This window comes from Palaemon carinicauda, chromosome 5, assembly GCF_036898095.1.
Source record: "Palaemon carinicauda isolate YSFRI2023 chromosome 5, ASM3689809v2, whole genome shotgun sequence".
NCBI lineage: Eukaryota > Metazoa > Arthropoda > Malacostraca > Decapoda > Palaemonidae > Palaemon > Palaemon carinicauda.
In genome coordinates this window covers 160,886,672-160,908,328 of record NC_090729.1, presented here as the reverse complement: position 1 = coordinate 160,908,328, position 21,657 = coordinate 160,886,672, and the positions used below count along the sequence as shown (strand labels likewise).

Sequence of the window (21,657 nt, the reverse complement as noted above, 5' to 3'; positions counted from 1 at the left end):
AGAGAGAGAGAGAGAGAGAGAGAGAGAGAGAGAGAGAGAGAGAGAGAGAGAGAGAGAGAGAGAGAGAGAGAGAGAGAGAGAGAGAGAGAGAGAGAGGACTCTAAAGCTTAGAAATACTATTCAAGACCTAAAATATAGGGATTCCCTTGTTATAAAAATTATTCTATTCATGACTTTCCTTGCTTCCCGTTAAACACTATATGAACTAGTTGCTTGCAAAACATGGAAAACACTTTAATAAATAAAGTGAAATCTTTACAAAGCATAGGCCTACCTGGTTCTCCCTTGGTTTTACTGAAATATATGAAAAAATTCTAGTACTATGATATTTTCAGTTAAGGAGTGTCATTATTGCAAGAGGGAAGGATAAATGACAAAAGCCAAATTCAATAATTGGTATTTATTTTTTTTTTACCTTAAATCACAGAGGCCATATTCATCAATTAGTAATTTTTTTACTTTACTATATTTATAACCCCAGTATTTATACGTGTCAATTGCTAGAATATGATAAAGATATTCTTCCCCACCTGCCCTTTAATAAATAACGTGACTGAAAAGCAATGGCAACATGTGGCTATTAGAATGCCAACCTTTTTCTTTAGTTTAATAGCGACTCTCTTGAGCACATGTGCTAATACCTTTCAAGTGATTTCAAGTGGACATAGGCCTACTATAGATTTGACGTGTAAAAGAAAATTCAATGACAGTTGTTAATAATTAGATGACATTTAGGAAAAAGGAAATGGTGTACTGAAGAAAACCAAATGATTTTCGTAGTTGGAATAACTAGTTGTAGGTTATATTCACAAGCAATTTATGTAATTTAATGTAAAGTGTTGAAAGAATTTTAATCAATTGCTAAAAAGGTCACACATTTAGATGACTTGTTTACAGAACTTTACACAATTCTACAAATTACAGTATATGATCTAGAATTACTGTAACCCAGCCACTGAGGGGGGCAAGCCAGCCTCAACTTGGTGCCGGTCCCAAGACCTGGTAAATGGGAAGGGTTGGCGACAAGGTAGGCATGCGAACATGAGAAATTAGCCGAAACCAATATGGCCAGTGGAGATTGTGAGATTAGAATTAATGCTAGGGCATATATATGAAGAAGTGTGGGACAGAGGTAGATGGAGAACGCTGGACAGAAACATTGACCACACAAAGTGGGAAAAGATGCAGACACAGATGATGATGATGATCTAGAATTACTGTATTTTAAGAGATTCAGAGGAATTGGACATTTTATTTAACATTTCTTAGACTTAACTAGTTTTTAATGTTCAATGTCCTCCCTTTTCAGACAAATTTAAAATACATATAAAACCAATTCATCTAACATTACCTATAACAATTCCAGCTATATCTGTATTCGCTAACTAGTTTGCAAGCACCTAAAATAATTAGATAATTATGCTTATTTGATATCAAATAATAATTAGGAAGTGGCAATCTGAATTTTAATTACAAAAAAAAAAAAACTTATAAATGTTGATCTGGCCTAATTTTTCAAGTTAAATGTGTGTTTAGAATTCACTAGAAAAATATTATTACATAAATGCATAGAACTAAAATAAAAAATTAGCTTTATATGCACTGACTCTGCAAAGATTAAGAGCAAATAAAATACTTACTACTACAGTACACTGATTAAAGTTAATAGCTTTAATGATTAAATTTACGGCTTCCAGAAATAAACTTGTAAATAACCTAGAAATATCATTCCTATAAAAATTTATATTTACTGTAACTTGACTTTTTATTTTCATCTTCAATTAGTGATTGCCATTGAACTATGAGAGATAAATGGAGTGACCATTATTAACACCCAACCCCCTGAAATCTCAATACAGTAAACTCTAGTAAATTGAGCATCAAGATATTTGTAGTACTGCAATGATATTTCTCATAAGGGTATTTCAATACTCCAGAAAAGTTGTGAGAATTTGCTGGTGCTCCTTTTTCAGTAATAAATCCCTGATTATTTTTTGCTAGGTGCTCTTTTTTTCTGTAAGTAAATCCCCGATTATTTGTTGCTGATCTTCATCTTGTCAAAGTTTTCTTCTCAATGATTCTGTCTGAAAAATAAATAAAACATGTTAATTGTACAGATATATCAGTCTTATTACATTTTTTACAGTGCACTTCAATATCAAGACTACTTTTAGTGACAATTTGCATGATAAAATTACAAAGAATATAAAATATTATAAAGTATTAAATATGAATGTGGAAATAATGACAAACTAGACATGCTCATGAAATTTATAATAGCAAATATTACAACTGAAAGTATGTCCCCTGAAGTGGATAAATATTACCTCCTAAATCCTAACAAGGAAATACTTCACTCCAAAAATTGAATGGCCAGCCTCTAGTCATCCACTGACTAACAGAACTTCCCCTACCCAACTTTCTTCAAAAGGTACTTAATAAACATTAATTCACTGAATAAAACATTTTACCTTACATCACAACGGATACCTGGTCAAACCCACAATACTCAAATATTTATATAAAAAAGCTATGTATCAATTCTGAGCAAAAATAGGATTTACTGACAGTAAGAGTTTCAAGTGTGTGTTATTTAGTATAAAAGTTTAGTGCTGTGTACTGTAGCCTATATGAGTAATTAGTGGTGTTTTCACTCCTAAAAACAAAAAAACTACCAACTTCTTCCTAAATTTATCGGGAAAATGTATCATTCTCGTCATTGAAATGAAACTTAATTTTCATTATATATTGCATGGATCCTCCATAAACTAACTCCAGCTATCCTAAATCAATCATTTATCAAGGTGGATTTTCTGGTTAACCTTCAGTCAATGAACCACTTTGTTCTATCCATCTTTCTTATCTTACCTTAAATTGTGGGAAAACTTCTCACAATCTCCGACTCACTAACCAAGTCTCGGTTAGTTCATTGTCAAGCATGTTCAACATTATTGTTTTTGACTTGCAGGGTATACTTCATCCATGGACTAACATCCAAAATTATTAAACTAACAACCTGGTAATACCGGAGTCATATCTTAACGTTCAGAACCTCAACACATGTCTTTTGCTCTTGATTAACCAACGCTACCTAAAATCAAAGAAAAGTCGATCCAACGTTTTCATCGATTATATAATCCTGCCTTTACCCAACATTGGCTGCCCTATCCTATCTTTGTCCATTGACTGACCTATAATTTTCTGCTTAAATTACTAATCATGTTTCATATTAACTGATAAATTAATTATTGTTTTGATTATTATAGTACGTTTACTTCACCGAATCTTTAGCAATAGTCGGCATAACTCATAATTGCAAGCTCATAGTATTTAGTGCTTTGTACGAATCTAAACTTCAGGCTATATAGTGTACCCAATAAATTAGTAGCAAACTATAGCTTAGATTAAGCCATCTATCCTACAACCATAAGAATGAATAAGAATATCATCATAGGATGAGGATTTAAGTCTTTTACTGTATTCCCCTTTGTGATTTAGAAGTACCGTATAACTTTTACAGATTTCTGTATTGATAGTAGGATTGTAAAATAATTTTTTTATATATACCCATCAGTATTATAAAGCATTGAATAAACTGTATGACATTGCTTTGACATGCAACTTTAACTAAAATAAATTATTACAGAGCAGCTAAATAAATAGCTGTTACAGTTATAAGAAAATTAAACCCCAATTTTTAAAGACAGTTAAAATATCAAGCAAAATATGCATGGTCTAATATTCAAGCAAAATATGCATAGTCTAAGAAAGACTTAAGGCAACAAACTAGAGATACTTCTCTTAAATAAAAAAAAAAAAAAAAAGTACATGATTATTAACACATCAGGGCGACAGATGCTTATCCCAGAATTTTATCACTGAAGAATTGAATTCCTCTTTAACTTGGAGATTCAGCTAGTGGTGATCTAGCTTGTAGGGTCCAGCAAATAGACCTAGCACCACTATTTACAATGCACAAAAGGTGCAAGAACACTTATTTCAGGTACAGAGACACCACCTATATGTGCTTGCTGATTTTTCTTTCCATAAGGTACCATCATTCACAAGAGGCTAGCACTACTCTCTCTCTCCCATGTAAGGCAGAGAAAGGAAGAACATTGTTTGCCTTCACTGGTTCACACAGGCCGATGACAACATACTTGCATGGAAAGACAGGAACTCTTAAAAGTGACAGCAACCAGGGTTATAATCTCAGGAAAACATTGAACGAAAGGGGACTGGCAGCAACTTTTCCAAATACACAATGCAGGGGTTTCCTTTGACAGAAGTACATTGAGCCTAAGAGTAAACCATTGCCTAAGGTTTGTTATTGTTATTGTCATACAGCTACACTAGCGAGGGAGACCGCACACGGTAGTACTATCAGTCAGCACGATTCCCCCACAGCTATCCCACAACTACAATTATTAGACATAACGGCAAAACTTTGTCTTCCTTAAAAATTCTTGCAAAAATGCTTTGACCACGATCAGACCTCTCAAAATCCTCAAAAAAAAAAAAAAAAAAAAAAAAATTATACCTGCCAGATTTGGATACTGGGAATACATCTCAATTTTCTGCTGGCTGAAAATTAAATGTGAGCTCAGTAGGCTGTCGGGAAGGCACGGGCTTGCCCACCAGTCGGCAGTAACTACCACTGCCTCGTTAAAAGCACATTCCAATTAAGGGATGAAGGTTTGTATTCCTGTAAGAAAGAACAATGCATGATGGATAGCCATCGTTACAAAAAACAATGGAGTGGCAATGCTGTCAGAAGTGAGATAAAAGGAAAGCAGTCTTAATGCCATAGTCGAGTGTCAATAGTTCAGGCTAAGAATAGCAATATTAGATTTCAAAAATAAGCTTACCAAACAAAATCTGAGTGCTGGTATTTTAGTGTTATTCATAATAAATCTCTCCTCAGTTATAAAAGGTTAGACTATCACTAAAAGATGATAAAGCTTGAGTAAATTGATTTTTAGCAATAATGCAGAGCGATAAAATCTTCAAATAGCTAACCATTCTAGTTCTAATGTTACTTTATACACTTCTTTGCTTGGCCCAGCATAGTTGCCTGTGTGTCAGCCTGGAAATATCAACTGTATTTTCCTTCTAATCTTGCTGAATACAATGGACTGGATTTATGGATTTGGGTTATATAGCCCAGCACTGAGGCCTTTGAGATCCTTAAATGACTAAGTGAACCTACAGGGAAAACCTTGGTTAGAGGTTAGCAGAGAGAAGACACCAAGATTTCAGAAAGGAGCCGATAACATTAGTATGGTAGAAGGATTTACAGCAAGTGCAGTAAGGGGCATGGGGAAGGCTGCAAAGACCCTTTAGTAATGCCTATAGTATCCCATGGGAGGTCCACTGATGACTTTTAACCCGTATGGGGATCGTCACCATGGACATGATATACTTTACCAGCCTGGAAGCTATTTAACTCCTATAGACAAAGTTTGACCGAGTTTAGTACCAACGTGGAGACATTGGTTTTCAACTTTGCCTTGTTAAGGAGTGAGGAAATCATGGGGCTAAGTTAGACTTTGTAGCTCTCGTTTGTTGGTAGATTTATGCCCTACTTTTAGTTTTTGTGCTACTAACATTATCGCAGCTAATTATCTAGTAACTACTGTATACTTGCCCATTGAGCACCCCTTGGTCAAGTGGACACATCCTAACTAAAATAGTGTCTAAATCAGTTTTAACCAGCTCCAATACAATTAACCGAGTAGCCAGTACTACCTCATTGCAGTAAAATCTAATCTTATATGGATCCTTTAAGTTTATCATCATTTGAAAATTTTATCCATTATATGAAAGGCCACCTAGATCCATTACCTGGAATCTGAATTCATTCAAATGTCTAGAAATCCCAATGCATATGGGAGCAAGACACTTACTTTATTTTGTTGACCAAGATATATACTTCAGTGGCAATCCAACCATTCCCAAATATCACAAATTCTATTAGTAATTTGAGTTTTCTCTAATTATACAAACCTGGGCCCTTCAAGGGAACTATGATTTCAGTTTTGCTGGAACTCCGCTGTTAAAATTCATAGATATGTCGGTATTTATTGGCAGAGAATACCCAAACAATCGCCAGCTCACCAAGAGGCCACTTAGACCTTCACCGAGGGCATGTGGGACGTAGTGGGTTGGTTGAGGCTTGAAGTGAACCTAAGAGACTTAGGTTTGTTTAGTTAGGAAAAATGCAAATTACTTTTAAAATCTGCAATTAGTTCCTACCCAAATACAAACGTTCGTCATTTAATAGGAGACACTCGAATAGGAGGAAGAAAGCCCCGTTAACCCTAATGGCTGTTTTCAAATTCATGAAATATCAAGACATTTAGACCACAAGAAGTGCAAAAGCTTTGACTCCTACTACTTTCTAACTATTGAGAAATAGATTCTTAAAGATTAAGCTAAGTTAGTGCCTGTAGACAGATGGTCACAGAAGAACCTCTGCCTTTATAAAGATATGCTGTTATAATACAGGGCTATATAAAGTATTGGGTTCTGCATACAAACCATCCTTCCCCTCTTGAGGAAGATAGGGGAGATGCTTCGATAATAAAATATATAGAACAGAGCTCGATTTTAAAGGTTGCGTGCATCAAACGTCCAATCTATTAAATATCAGCACAACTGTTGCACCCCTAGAGAGGGGAAGGAAGAGAGGAAAAATATAAAAAAATACCTGTCTCCAGTGCTGAGGGAGAGGAAAATTATGAAACTATAAAATTCGCTTATGTACTTAGTCAAAGCCAAAGCAAAGTCCCTATCTGAGGCTAGTCTTGGCAGTTCATATGGTGCCCTCTTCCAGGCAAGAGGTTGATTTTCAAGAGGGGAACAGGTTTGGACCATCTTCTAATGAGCATGAATGATTCCTATGAGTAAATATCCACTTCTATCAGTATCCGAACCTGGCTCAAGTATGAAAGATACCCTTTTATTACCGAGACCAAGAAGAGGTTTTCCCTTTCATAGACATGGCAAAAATTCCACTACGAGCGGAATACAGACTCAGAGGAGGGGTAATCCTTCTATGACAGAAACCACAAAAGATGGCCCATTTTGCTTGGTAAACATTAGAAGTAAAGAATTCTGGAGGTATCGAGACATGTCTTCTACTGTCTTGTGTGAACACCCTCTCTCTCGGAAGAGGTGATAGATAACAACCCCCTTTGTAGTAATAAGAGAGTAGTGGAACCACTGCAGGTGGGGCTGACAAAGCACGTTGTGCAAAGGTGGAAGTTTTCTCAATGTCTACTAGTAGGGCCAGAAGGTCTGGGTACCATTCACCACAAGGCCATTTTGGAGTGACTTGAGTCAATTTTATACCTAGAGATGATAACACTTTATTACCTTCTGAAACAATAGACTGGTAACTTTTTGTTGAGGCTTGGGCGAACATGACTATTGTCGGGGAATCCCACGAAGTCATGAGCCTTGTCACTACTTGGGGATACAAAGACCATTCCGATCCAACTATCTAATCCTGATGACCACTTATCCACTATGATGTTCCTTTTTCTGGGATTGAAGCACGCTGAGAGGAATACAGTATTGCATTGTGGACTGCCCAGTCATATATCAATACAGCTAATTGATAAAGAAGCTGTGATACTCTGCCACCTTCTTTGTTGACATATGCCAATATGGTTGTATTATCATTCATCCATGCAACTGAGTAGCCTGTCATTAAGTTAAAATTTTTGTAGGGCCAGATAGACTGCCTACAATTCCAGCACACCGATGTGAAGGGACCTGTCCTCTAGTGTCCACAGTCCTGACATTAGATGGTCCTCAAGATATACCTCTGACATATCCATAAACAAGGAGATTCGGGGGGACACGCATGGAGAGGTCCGGTTAGCAGATTCTTGTCATTTAGCCACTAAATAAATCTAATCTGGCGTCTTGCTCGACTGGTAATAGAGCTCAAGTGAAATCTGCGGCTTGTGACCAGTGTCTTTCTTGCCACCACTTCAATGATTGCAGGTGGAGGCAACTGTGAGAAACAAGATTTTCAAGAGCTTATGTAGCATAAAAGCTGAAACCATTGTTCTCTTGGTACCTGTGTCCAACATAAGAAGGGGCGAGATGCTTCCTTAAGCTTGGTTACCATCTTAGGATGGTTATTTTCCCTGCTACCATGTGTCCCTGACTAGGTATATCATTCTTTGCTTGGATGTAAGCTTGGATTTCTCCAGATTTGGAATGATCCTCAGAACCCAACAAAATGAAAGGAGTCTGTCCCGATGATGGCAAAGTTGGTTCTCAGAGTCTGCCAGTATTAGCCACTCGTCTAAGTACCGAATCAGACTAATTCCTGTGGCATGGGGCCACGCTGATACTAATGTGAACACGAGTGAATACCTTGTGGGTGGGGCATGACAACTCAAAGCAAAGCACTTTGAACTGAAACATTTTACTCCCTAGGACAAAGCGTAGATACTTTCTTTGAACAATTGATGGGGTTCTGGAAGTACGAATCTCTGGGATCGAGTGAAATCATGAAATTCTTCTTCCTTAGTGTGTGTGTCTGCCTGCTAGGTGTTTCCATCTTGAGTCGAGTCTGATGACTGAATTTGTTCAGAGCTAAGAGTTTCATTACTGGTCTCCAGTCCAATCCCACAGCCTTTCTGATGAAAAGCACACGGCTGAAAATGCCAATAGATTTGTGTCTGACTTCCTCTACAGCACCTTCAGCAGCATATTCTGCATCTCTTACTGAAGGCCAAGGTTGTTCACCCTTCCTGGCTTATAGGAAGACCACACCATCGAAGCTAGAATGAGGGAAAGGGAAAACTGGTGATGGCAATCGGTATCCAAATTGAGCATATTGACCATCCCCTCCTCTGCCTCACGAAACTGACACATCATCCATTTCTCTAACAATTATACCCGCACTAGCGATTAAGTGGGGGAATTTCAGGCCCTAGTATGAACGAGGGCCTCGCCTATTTATTCCTCTGACCCCTTCGTTGGCAAGACAGACGACCAAAATCAGAGGGTTTTTGAGCCTCCCATGGTGTGGATCTATTGTCATGTCTACTCGTCTCTAGTCTAGGGACTGATCTGAAAGTTTGCCTACAGTCCAGGAACTGATCTGAAAGTTTACCTAGGAGGAGGATATAGTCTTTATGGTTATTGGAAGCTAAGAACAGTTCAAAGATACTGTCCAATAGAGAAAAGAATCCCGATACAATTTTATCCATTAAACCAAAATTTCACAGCCTTTATCCCAGACAAGAGTTAGGTATGTGAACTTCCTCTTCTTTGCATCAGAAAGGTATGAGTTCGAAGCCAAGTTCCTCGCAGTACCTGTACAGTGTCCAACCAGGAGGCTGCAGCTTCCATTTTACAGGCCTCTAAAGTTGTGAATGTAACGAGTTAAGCAGCTAGTTTCTTACCTGTAAAGCATGGGGCCAGTTAAGAGAGTGCAGAGTTCAGGGGCAGAGTAGAGGGATAGAGTCCTGTGTCAATAGCGTGTCTGATTTGGAAAAGTTTGTGATGGAATTTTAGAGGATTGGTCTGCTTTTGGGAAATCTTTCCTAGCCAATACCTACATATCGATCTTGTCGAATGCCTACTTAGCTACCTATGACAGAGGGATTTCTAGTAACTGTCTCAAACCAGGGGGAACACAGTCTGGCTATTGTTGCTTTCCTGCCTTTTTTTGGAGGTCTAAGGGCTTTCCCAAGGTCATTACCCTTCCCAATCAGGGACAGGCCCTGTAGATGGGAAAACTTACTCTGCCTCGTCGGGCACAGTGCAATCTGGCCAGGCTGCCCGTGGCACCCGATCTACAGAGTTTTTGGAGTTCTCACCCCAGGAGAGGCCGCTCCTCTCTGTAGAGGAATTGTATTGCTTCCTGTCTTCCTGTTCAAATGCCATACCTAGCAGGCATCAGAAATGGTTGGAAATTAAAACTTATCTCCTATCTTCCTATTTGGGAAACTTAAAGGTCTCACAGGGGAAACTTTGCCCTTATGATGAGAACTCCTCCACAAACTAGATGGCAAACGGGGAGGAGGAAGATTGTCAGGATATCTCCTACGAAAAGTCCTAATGAATTTGTGAGCTTGCACACATCTTTATCATCTACCCTATGTATATCCTAGAGTAGAGGGGAAAGAATGGATCAAGAGTAGACCGTTTCAAGGCAACTGGTGAGGAAGCTTATGCGGGAATAGACAGGAGCACACCAGCATGCGACTACTCGAGTAAAATGAATGAGTGCACCCCTGGTAAGAGGATTGTCCGCTATGTCCTGCCTTTTTTTTCAAATTATTCAAAATACACCACTTCTATATATGTTTTAGACATATATAATACCTTTATCATATAAATATTTCAAGCTATTTGATCAAAAATTTGATTTATTTATTAAGATTTTTAAAAATATTTTAGGTAAATTTTTCTCCACTAATATGACACCGATTGTATAGAAAATCGTACCATAAAAACTACTTTACTGTATAACCAAATAATTCTGTGTGACAGAATTTTGGTTTTCAATTTGTTTTTTTATGAATTTTGTTTATTTTTGCTCGTCTAAATGCAAAATAATTGTGAAAAAAGTAAAAAAATAAAAATTGACACAACAAAATTGTAGGATTTTTATTCCTCTTTTCAATGATATCTTTCACTCTATAATTGAACAATAAATAAGTGAGAAAAATTTACCAAGGTGTGAATAAGTATGTTTTAGAGTTGAGATCCCATAGATTTGCTATAAATTTTTGCTTTAGAAAAATCAAAACATTATTATGATAACCTTACATTATACTTTTGTTTATTCCTACATGAAGGCTCCCTAAAATGACAAATTCGAGATAATTTGTATTTTCCCTAACCATACAAACCTTAGCTATTTACATAGGGTATTACTTTCGGCGTAGCTGAAATGGCGAGCCATTAGATTTTTAATGAGGGTTAACTACCCCCGCGCTAGTTAGCGAGGGGGTAGGGGAGGGGTAGCTAGCTACCCCTCCCCCCCACACACCAGTGAACTGATTCACTTCGCTTAGAGGTAGGACTTCACGGGGGACATGGATGGCGGGCAAATATGTGTAAATAGCAAAGGTTTGTATAGTTAGGAAAAATACAAATTATCTCCGAATTTGTCATTTGTTCCGTAACCGAAATACAAACCACGCTATTTACATAGGGCGACTTAACCCTTAGGTAGGGTGGAAAGTCCCAGCCTTACTGGCTTTGGCTTTACTCGGGGACTCAGAATCCGAGTGAGCAGCACTCGAGAAAAGGAGTCCCTGCACCTCGCAAGTTCCTTGCTTCACCTACGTAAGCTTGTGTGTGGAGGAATGAAGTGTGACTCGTCCTTGAGAGTTGACCTGAAGTCCTTTAGATGGAATTCTAGGCTAGGACGTTCCCAATACCACCTCGTCAGGGTATGGGGGACGCGACAGTATTATATTAATACTAGGAACACAAGGAAGCATGGATTACCTGCAGTGGTTTGAGGTCAGCTATGCAGAGAACCCAGGATGCTGCTTTCCCCAAGAGAGGGGAGGATGAAGAAAGAGTAAGAGCCAGACATACTCTTTCATTCATGCAGTCTAAAACCGGGTAACAATGCCCTCAACCTTCTGCTACCTGTCCATTAAGGAGCCTGAGGTTAGACCAGCTGTTGTGTAGCCACCACAGGGCCGATAGAAACGTATCGAGGCTCCTGTGGGTCACGTCCTGCAGGTAGTGGACTGTGAAGGTCGTTTGACGCTTCCAGACCCCAGCTTGTAGCACCTGCATCACAGAGAGGTTTCTCTTGAATGCCAGGGACGTTGCGATGCCTCTGACATCGTGCGCTCTAGGGCGACGTGATGGAGGAGGGTCCGGTTTCAGGGCATAATGGATGACCCTTCGAATCCAGGCTGAGATGGTATTCTTGGCGATCCTCCTCTTCGTCCTTCCTGTGCTCCCAACCAGGGCTTGCACGCAAGGACGAAGTGCAGCTGTTCTTTTAAGATAACGCCTCAGACTCCTTCCTGGGCATAGTAGGAGATGGTCTGGGTCATCTGTTAAAGAACGGAGACTCGAAACCCTGAAGGAGTCGAACCGCGGGTCCTGAGCTACAAACTCAGGGACGAACCTGAACGTTACCTCTCTCCATCCCCTTGAATGGGCGACGTCGTATGAGACCATGAAGTTCACTGACACACTTGGCTGAAGTCAACGCGAGTAGGAACACCATCTTCCAAGTCAGGTGTCGATCAGAGCCCCGGCGTAATGGTTCGAACGGAGGTCTCTTAAGAGCCCTGAGGACTCAAACCACGTTCCATGGAGGAGGTCTCACTTCCGACTGAGGGCAGGTAAGTTTGTAGCTTTGTATGAGCAAAGAAAGTTCCAGCGGGGAAGAAATGTGTATTCTTTCCAGCCTGAAGGCCAGGCTTAAGGCTGAGCGTTAGCCTTCACCGTCGAGGCCAAAAGGTGCATTTCTTCCCGCAAATATTCAAGAAACTCCGCTATTGCTGGAATAGTGGCATCGAGACGAGAGATACACCTTCCATGACACCAACCACAGAAGATTCTCCACTTCGCCAGGTAGACCCCTGCAGATGACTTTCGCAGGTGTCGAGACATCCTTTTCGCAACTTGTTGTGAAAAGCCTCTCTCTGTGAGATGCTGGATAGTCTCCAGGCAAGAAGCCGAAGCGATGCTATGGCTTTGTGGAAGATGTTGCTGTGTGGTTGTTTGAGTAGCTCGTATCGTGGAAGAAGATCTCTTGGAAGTTCCGTCAGGAGCTGCAGAAGGTCCGGGAACCACTCTGCATGATGCCATAGCGAAGCTACTAAGGTCATTGACAGGTTGACCGATAGTCTGGTCTTGTCGAGTACCCTTCTCATCAGACCGAACAATGGGAGGACGTAAACGTCGATGTTGTCCCATCATTGTTGGAAGGGATCCTGCCAGAATGCCTTGGGGTCCGGGACTGGGGAACAGTGCAGCCGAAGCTTGACGTTCAAGTTTTTCGCGAACAGGTCCACCGTCGGGGAACCCCACAAAGTCAGGACTTTGTTGGCTACTAACGGATCCAAAGATCACTCGGCACTCACTATCTGCAATGCTCGGCTCAGACTGTCAGCGAGCACATTCCTCTTGCCCGGAATGAAGCGAGCCGATAGTGGAACCGAGTGGACTTCGGTCCATCTCAGTATCTCTACTGCAAGATGGGATGGCTGTTGTGAAAAGGTACCTCCCTGCTTATTGATATAAGCCACTACCGTGGTGTTGTCGCTCACGACCACCACGGAGTGAGTCTACAGGATCTGTTGGAATTGTTGAAGTGCCAGATATACGGCCTTCATTCTAGCAGATTTATGTGGAGGCACTTTCCTGCTTCTGACCAAAGGCCTGAGATCCTGTGGTTCAGAACGTGGGCCCCCCACCCTTCTTTTGAAGCGTCCGAAGACAGCATCAAATCCGGGGGGAGGACGAGAAGATCCACTGCCCTTTAAAGGTTAGCTTCGTCCCTCACCACTGAAGGTCCGTCTGTTCTGCCGGACCCATAGGGACCAGAATGTCCGGGGAATCGAGGCCTTGATTCCACCGGGACTTGAGCCACCATTACAGGAATCTCATCCTGGGGCGGCCGTTTGGAACCAGACGGGTCAAGGGGGAAAGGTGCCGTAGGGGAGGAGCTCCGATTGGGCTGGAAGCTCTTCTCGTCTGAGGAAAGGATCTGTGACCCTTCTCAGCCTTGCTATCCTGTCGTCTGATGGAAAGGCTTTGTGGAGATTGGTGTCCAATATCATGCCTAGATATACCAGTCGTAGAAATGGAGGCAGAGAAGACTTCGAGATTTACCATGATCCCTAGATCTTGGCAACGTCCCAGAAGCTTGTCTCTGTGTCGAAGGGGGTTCGACTCAGAGTCTGCCAGGATCAGCCAGTCGTCCAGATAGCGGAGGAGACAGGATGCCGATCCTATGTGTCCACGAAGATATCAGGGTGAAAACACTGCTGAATACCTGAGGTTCTGTGGAGAGACCGCACATAGCCCCTTGAGCTGGTGGATCTTGTTGTCTGGGCTGAACCTAAAGTACTTTCTGGAAGACGGATGGATTGGGATCTGGAAGTATGCGTCCTTCCGATCCAGTGTACACATGAAGTCTTGCGGTCTCACTGCAAGACTGGCTGTGTCTGCTGTCTCCATGTTGAACGGAGTTAGTCTGACAAACTTGTTCAGGGATGCGAGGCCGATGACGGGTCTCCAGCCTCCAGACGCCTTCTTTACGAGAAAGGGTCGACTGAAGGAGCCTGGGAAGCCGTCGACGACCTCCTTGAGAGCATTCTTCTTAAGCATGGTCTCGAATTCTGCCCGAAGGGCTAGCCTCTTTACCCATCCCATGGCATAGGAACTCAACGCCACTGGATTCGCTGTCAGGAGCGGAAGAGACGTTAAGAATGGGACGCGGTATTCTTGACTGATCACGGAGATCGTCCCGGAATCAGACTCGAGTTGCTGCCACCTGAATGCGCAACTTACCAGCATCCCCCCCACTGATGGACATGCAGGGGGATTGCCAATCCTAGTGCTCGCGGCCTTGGCCACTCCCTCTAGGATTCTTGCCTTCCCTGGAGGACTTCTCGCCCTCCTTGTCTCTGACAAGAAAGGGCTACTGGTTGGACGCGTTCGTCTTTGCTGCCGCTACCAGTTTCGTCATCTTGAATTGGCGAGGTTGTTGAGGTTTGTAGGGCGAAGAGAATCGTGGTTCGATCTCTTCCACCTCTCAGCTGCCTGTTTCGTATCCTCGGGCTCAAACAGACTCTTTCCCAAGATGGAAGTGTGTTTGAGCCTACAGGTATCCATGGCTGGAACCTTCGAGTGGAACCTCCGGCCACCGCATCACGTTGTTTCAAGATCGAATTGCCCACAAGTTCGAAACCTGGTGGGCCATAAACTCGATGGTACATGTGCCCGAGAGGAGTAAGGTCTCCAGGGCTTCCTGGTGCTCTCCTTGGACAGATCCTCGGGTCGTGGCAGGATGCCCCGAGACCCTAGCCAGACATCTAGCCACGAAGTGGCCTGTATGGCAAAATCGTGACCTTTCCCTGACTCAGGGCGAGGATGTCACCTGCCGGCTAGAGTGTCTCTCAAGAGAGACTCCCCTGGAAGGCTCTTCCACGGAGAGGTGCTCTGAATCATGCTGCTCTCCTGGTGAATTGGCAGCAAAGTCACTTGTACCCTAGGTTTTACTTGGGGGAACTTTGAGTCCTTCAATTCCCTCCTAGGAGGGATACGTAACTCCAACAAAGAAGTCTGAGGGCTCTTCTCTCCCTAACACAGGACAATTCTCCTGCTCGAGGTAGGGTTTCTCCCATTGGAGAAGATCTCATCTTGGTAGAGGAAGCGCGCTGGTGCTCGCGCGATGGTTAAACCCCTTGGGGCGCGCGCGAGACACGCTGGCGCTCGCGCGACGGGAAAAAAACAAGGGTCGCGCGCGAGACCGTTGAAAACATTCTCGCGCGAGCATGAGGGCGTGCAGGCAGGCGAGATATCATTGGGTGAGCAGGAATCAGATTGAAGAGCCCGTGAGAAAGTCGAGCGTGGGCGCGGTTGTTGGAGCTTGAAGATAGTCGGTGCTTATGCGTGAAAGAAGATCGACAGCGCTAAAGATCGACGGCGCTGAAAGATCGTCGGCGTTTGCGCGCGAAAGAAGATCTTTGGCGCGGGGAACCATAGGAGCCTGCGCGTGGACGATCGTCGGAGCTTACGTGTGTAGGAAGATCGTCAGCGCTAGCGTGCCAAAGAAGATCGTTCGCCAAGAAGATCGCCGGAGCTTGACGATCGTCAGCGCTTGCGCTCGTAAGAAGATCGACAGCGCTCGAAGATCGTTGGCGCTTGCGCGCGTAAGAAGATCGTAAGTGCTCGCTCGTGAGAGAAGATCGTCAGCCAAGATGATCGTCGGCGCTTGCGCGCGTAAGAAGATCGTCGGCACTACCGGGCAAAGAAGATCGTCGGCGCTAGCGCGTTAATGAAGATCGTCAGCGCTAGCGTGCCAAAGAAGATCGTTCGCCAAGAAGATCGCCGGAGCTTGACGATCGTCAGCGCTTGCGCGCGTAAGAAGATCGACGGCGCTCGAAGATCGTTGGCGCTTGCGCGCGTAAGAAGATCGTAAGTGCTCGCTCGTGAGAGAAGATCGTCGGCGCTTGAAGATCGTCGGCGCTTGCACGCGTAAGAAGATCGTCGGCGCTAGCGGGCAAAGAAGATCGTCGGCGCTAGCGCGTTAACGAAGATCGTCAGCGCTTGCGCGCGTAAGAAGATAGTCAGCGCTAGCGCGCAAAGAAGATTGTCGGCGCTAGCGCGTTAACGAAGATCGTCGGCGCTTGCGTGCGTAAGAAGATCGTCGGCGCTTGCGCGCAAAGAAGATTGTCGGCGCTAGCGCGCAAAGAAGATCGTTGGCGCTAGCGCGTTAACGAAGATCGTCGGCGCTTGCGCGTAAGAAGATCGTCAGCGCTCGCTCGTGAAGAAGATCGTCGGCGCTTGCGCGCGAAGAACATCGTCGGTGCTTGCGTGCGAAGAACATCGTCAGAGCTAGCGCGCGAAGATGATCGTCAGCGCTAGCGCGTAAGAAGATCGTCGGCACTAGCGCAAAAGAAGATCGTCGGCACTAGCGCAAAAGAAGATCGTCGGCACTAGCGCAAAAGAAGATCGTCGGCGCTAGCACAAAAGAAGATCATCAGCGCTAGCGCAAAAGAAGATCGTTGGCGTAGGAAGATCATCAGCGAGCACGAGCGCGCTAAGAAGAAGGACGATCCAGAACTGGAACAGGATTCCTCTGGAAGGATTTCTCAGGAACGGCAGGAACAGTCGATGAGCGCTTGCGCGCAGAAAAACATTAGCGCGCAGGGCGAACCTGGCACTTAAGGAGCTTACTCACAGTGTGAGAAAGCCCCTTTTGCCCCGAAGGGACCGGTGCCCGTTGGATAACGGGGTGTGAAGGCGCCCACAGCATCAGCAGCCAGGAACGGAGACGGCAGGTCAGCAGGACTAGTAGATGGCGAACTGCGGAGAGGTCCCGAACCGCTGGCTGGTCTGAACAGGAACAGTCCTCTGAAGAGGAGTCTCTATGAGTGGTCTCTCTCGCGAACGAGAGAGGTGAACAATTCGTAGAAGAGACACTGAAGATGGCGCCCCATAGGGCCGTTGGATCAGCAAGCTGACCTATAAGGAGAAAACCTCCGAAGAGGAGTCCTTATGAGTGGCCTCCGTCGCGAACGAGAGAGGTCACAAGATCTTGCAGCTGCTCAGTTCCTTGAGCATAGCTGCAGGTGCGACCGCTCAGCCCCAAGAGCATAGTCGCACGATATTCCATGGTCCGGTCTTGCAACTGCTCAGCCCCTTGAGCATGGTTACAAGAGCGGTCGCTCAGCACTAAGAGCATAACCACCCGAAGACCAGGAAAAAACCATCCAGGAATTAATAAGGAAAGAGAAGGTCCCCCATGAAGTGTAACCGCGGTGGCCTGGGACTACGCGGTGACGTTGTCGTACACTACACACACAGCACAACACTGAAAAGGAAACTTACTAATTTCTATACTCAAATATATACATAAACATAAAGAATGTTTACATATATATTAAGTATAAGAAGAGTAAGTAATTAAGTAAAGACAAAACATTAATGGCTGCCAAGCGAGGGCGGGAGCAGATACGTCTGCCCACCGCCTGAGCCAAAAGTGAAGTGAATCAATTCACCGGTGTGTGGGGGGGAGGGGTAGCTAGCTACCCCTCCCCTACCCCCTCGCTAACTAGCGCGGGGGTAGTTAACCCTCGTTAAAAATCTAATGGCTCGCCATTTCAGCTACGCCGAAAGTAATACCCTATGTTAATAGCGTGGTTTGTATTTCGGTTACGGAACGAGGTATTTAAACCCTAAGTGTACTAATTCACTTGTGTAACGGTGTCATGAGTTGCCAGCAGCCTCTCATAGTTGTAAGAGTTTTAGTTAGAATGTTCCAGCTTTGTACTCTTCCATGTTTCGCTCTCTTCTTGGTTCTTTATGTTGCTCTCTGGTTACATTTTGTTCTTTTTTTGACCTTAGGTAACACTGGCCTTGCTATAAAGTTCACGAGGACGTTGTGATAACACAACGTACATATGTACACACGAACTGCAAGTAAACAAACACGCATGCATCATAACTTCTATACTGTACATCTTTGGAAACTCTGGCTGGTCTTCTCGTAGATTGATTGATAGATTTCAAGTTTTCTGGCATCTTGACATCTAAGGTCATTGACACCAATTTCATTTATTATATATACAAAATAAAAGAATATTCAATCAAAACCATAAAATTTAAGTTGCCATTATAAAAGTTGAATAGTTCTCAGAATACCTGCTTCTGAAATAAATCTAAAAATGCCTCTCGCATGGTAGGACACATGTTCAAGAATCTTAGCAAGAATGAACCTGCCATCCTTACCTCAAGCCTCAAACAGATATCTATTCCTTAAGTTGCTATAATTGGGGCCTTCGGTCAACAAATGCCTCACTGTTAAAGGTACCAAACACTCGTTGCAATACGGTTGGTGTTGGTCCTTTAGCAGAAACGTATGTAAACCGAGTGTGACCAATGCAGAGATGACAAAGAGTAGTCTCCCACTTTCGAGGCATCTTGTCATTACTTCTCTCATCTTATTTTGAACCCAACTATCCAAATGTTCTTGCCAATTATCATAAACCAACTTCTTCATGCTAGGTAAAAACTCATTACAAAGAATGGGATACCTTATTGGTAGCAACTAAGTCACAGCATTCTTTGCCCATAAATCTGCCCTCTTATTTCCAGACACACCTACATGTGCTGGAACTCAACAAAATTGAACGGTCATACCCCTCACTCCCATAATAAAAAGCCACTCTAAAATCTTTAAAACTAAAGGGTTATTGGAATTAGAATTTTCTAAAGCTTGTAGGACACTTCTTGCTTCACTAAAAATGGTAAAATTGCCCTCGTCTTTCAACGTTATTTTCTCAATAGCAGTTAGCATGCCATATAATTCGGCAGTGAATATAGAGGATATTAAAGGAAGTGCACCTCTACAATTAAAAGCACTACTATATACTCCAAATCCAACGCCAGCATCAGATTTGGAGTCATTGCCTTCCATCTCTGCCAGAAGTATGAGATTTTGAAACATAAGTGGAAAAATTGCTATACAGGTATAGATGCAAAAATAAACGCACAAAAACGATTCTGTCAAACTCAGTCATGCAGACGCAGTACGGCGGACGTCATCATTTAAAGACCGCTTGTTTTCATTATTTGTAAGAATAATTAGCTGAAATTTCTGGAGAGCATGAAAGCCATGTTTCTGCATACATAGAAACAATAAAAACGTTTTTTTAATTTTTCAAGTTATGTCAAAAACCATAGCGGATGGTTTCCTCAAGACCAAAAATAAAAATTAGAGCGCTTTAGCAGGTAGGCGAGAGGGTGCGCAATCAATCACCCATAGGTAAGAGGGTGTGCCATCGATAGCAAGCAGGTTAGATGGTGCATAAACAATGGCGAGTAGTTAAGCTTGCAGAGTGCGATTGCTCACTTGTGTAATGGCACGCTCTAAATAGCGTGTGAACACCTAGTATCATGCTTAGTACTGTTATCACTCTAATGGGAGCATGAATGGGTCAGATGTAACTCCCATAAGTGTGTGAATGGCAACAAATCTGCAATCGTGAGTATGTGTGGTGACAATTCACCCACATGCTCGCCATTGCGAACAGCTGAGGAGAAAGAAAATTACTGCACTATGCAATTTCTGTCTCTTTGTCCTCAGTGAAGGATTGGCCAACTATGAGAGAGACAGTAGGATTGACATATATGAAACTCCTATTGCCTCACACTGCGAGAAAAACAGGAGCGACATATGAAATTCTTATCAATAGGGGTCAAAGGAATAATCATCCAATCGGCTAAAATCAAGGGCAACGGCCCAGTTTTCTTCCAACTAGCAATGTGTACGAAGTCAGCTGACTATATGTATGAAACGGAAGGCACTTATACACACGTAATAATGTTGTTACAATAGCAGTTTCACTATATTCTGGAAGCATCGCAATCTAGGCTGAATGTGTGCTCTCCCACACTTTCAGCTTTCCATTTTCTGCCTGGAAAGCAGTGTGCTTCAAATGATCATGTCAGTCATCATTGCTAGCTTTGCGATAATTTAACGTGTGCAATTGCGATTACATGTTCAGGACTTAAGGAACTTTTCCAATTGGGGAGTGCGTGCTCAGAGAGCTGTGCACAAATCCTTAAAGCTTTTTAACTTAAGCAACGTTGTGCACGCCACAAGTTTGCAAATGTCAATAGCACTAATGTGAGGTTGGGCTGTGTGTGGGTATTAGAAGGGCACTAAGCACATATACGGCCTGGTAAAGTACGGTTTTCCACTCTGGTCTAAGAAGGTTGAGTGTGTGAAGCAGCAAGTTCATCGGTAAATAATGATTCAGATTCCAAACCCACTGCACGCTCGGAGACATATTGCTTTCGAGGGCACGCATCAAACATAGAAAGATTACAGTTTCCATTTCAGGAAGAAGGACTGTTGCTCCCAATACAGTCTTCTCTTCAAACTCATAAGGTATTGGACAATTGGTAAAGTCTGACTCAAGGACAACATATTACCGAGCCACTTGAGTTCAAACCTTAGGACTGTCATAAGAGACTGAAGTTTATTCCCCTTTCAAGGAATTACATCTAAATGCATAGCACAGCACCATCATTGGGAATAAGTATTCCTGCGTTAAGAAAAAAATTTTAAGCCCAGTTTGAAAAGGTGCTGACAGAAGAGGCAAGGCTTCCCTTCTGCCAGCATCTTACAACCAGCTATTACCAACACACAGTTAAAAGTTTTTAACTGTTGAGTCCCAGCTGAGCTTGAACCAATTTTCATATCAAAGGACGATGGTTTGTTTTTGTGTAGGGACAAATCTAGAATTACTACAACTAACAATTATCATTACAGAAAAGAAAGAAAATCCTACTGTAATCTACTACCAAGAAAATTCTGCCTTGAATAAACTAATCATGAATGAAATTATTTAAATTAAATTCTAGACTCAATCCATAACCTTGCCTATCCTAATGCAATCCACTGACACAGTATAATCACCATAATTCATAAAAGGGCTAAACTAATTCTAATTTACTCAAGAATTACTCCAACTAACAATTATCATTACAGAACAGAAAGAAAATCCTACTGTAATCTACTACCAAGAAAATTCTGCCTTGAATAAACTAATGAATGAAATTATTTAAATTAAATTCTAAACTCAAACCATAACCTTACCTATCCTAATGCAATCCACTGACACAGTATAATCACCATAATTCATAAAAGGGCTAAACTAATTCTAATTTACTCGTCAATTTAACCATAATCTAACAAGCCAACACTTTTTTTTTAACACCATTCAATTTAACTAGCAATGAGCCTTTTACATTATAACTTTACCTTTTAAATTCCAGTCAATGCAGCTAGCTGATTTTCATATACTCTAAGAGGTCATTGAAGAGGAACAAAAATTATAAACCTTCAAATTTCAGTCTCCTACCATGGAACAACGCTCAAGATGCACCTGAAATAAGAAAACCACTTTTAAA

The 21,657-nt window shown here is 42.5% G+C and overlaps 1 long non-coding RNA gene across 1 annotated transcript in view; it reads right to left on the bottom strand.

Moving 5' to 3' along the window:
• Positions 1 to 1,888: 1,888 nt before the first annotated feature.
• Positions 1,889 to 21,657, bottom strand: part of LOC137640638 (uncharacterized) — a 40,434-nt gene continuing 20,665 nt past the window's right edge. Inside the window, exons 2-3 of the long non-coding RNA XR_011044429.1 lie at positions 21,509 to 21,632; positions 1,889 to 2,084 (exon numbers count right to left, since the gene is read on the bottom strand). This is a non-coding gene — a long non-coding RNA (uncharacterized lncRNA). The remainder of the gene's footprint in view (positions 2,085 to 21,508; positions 21,633 to 21,657) is intronic.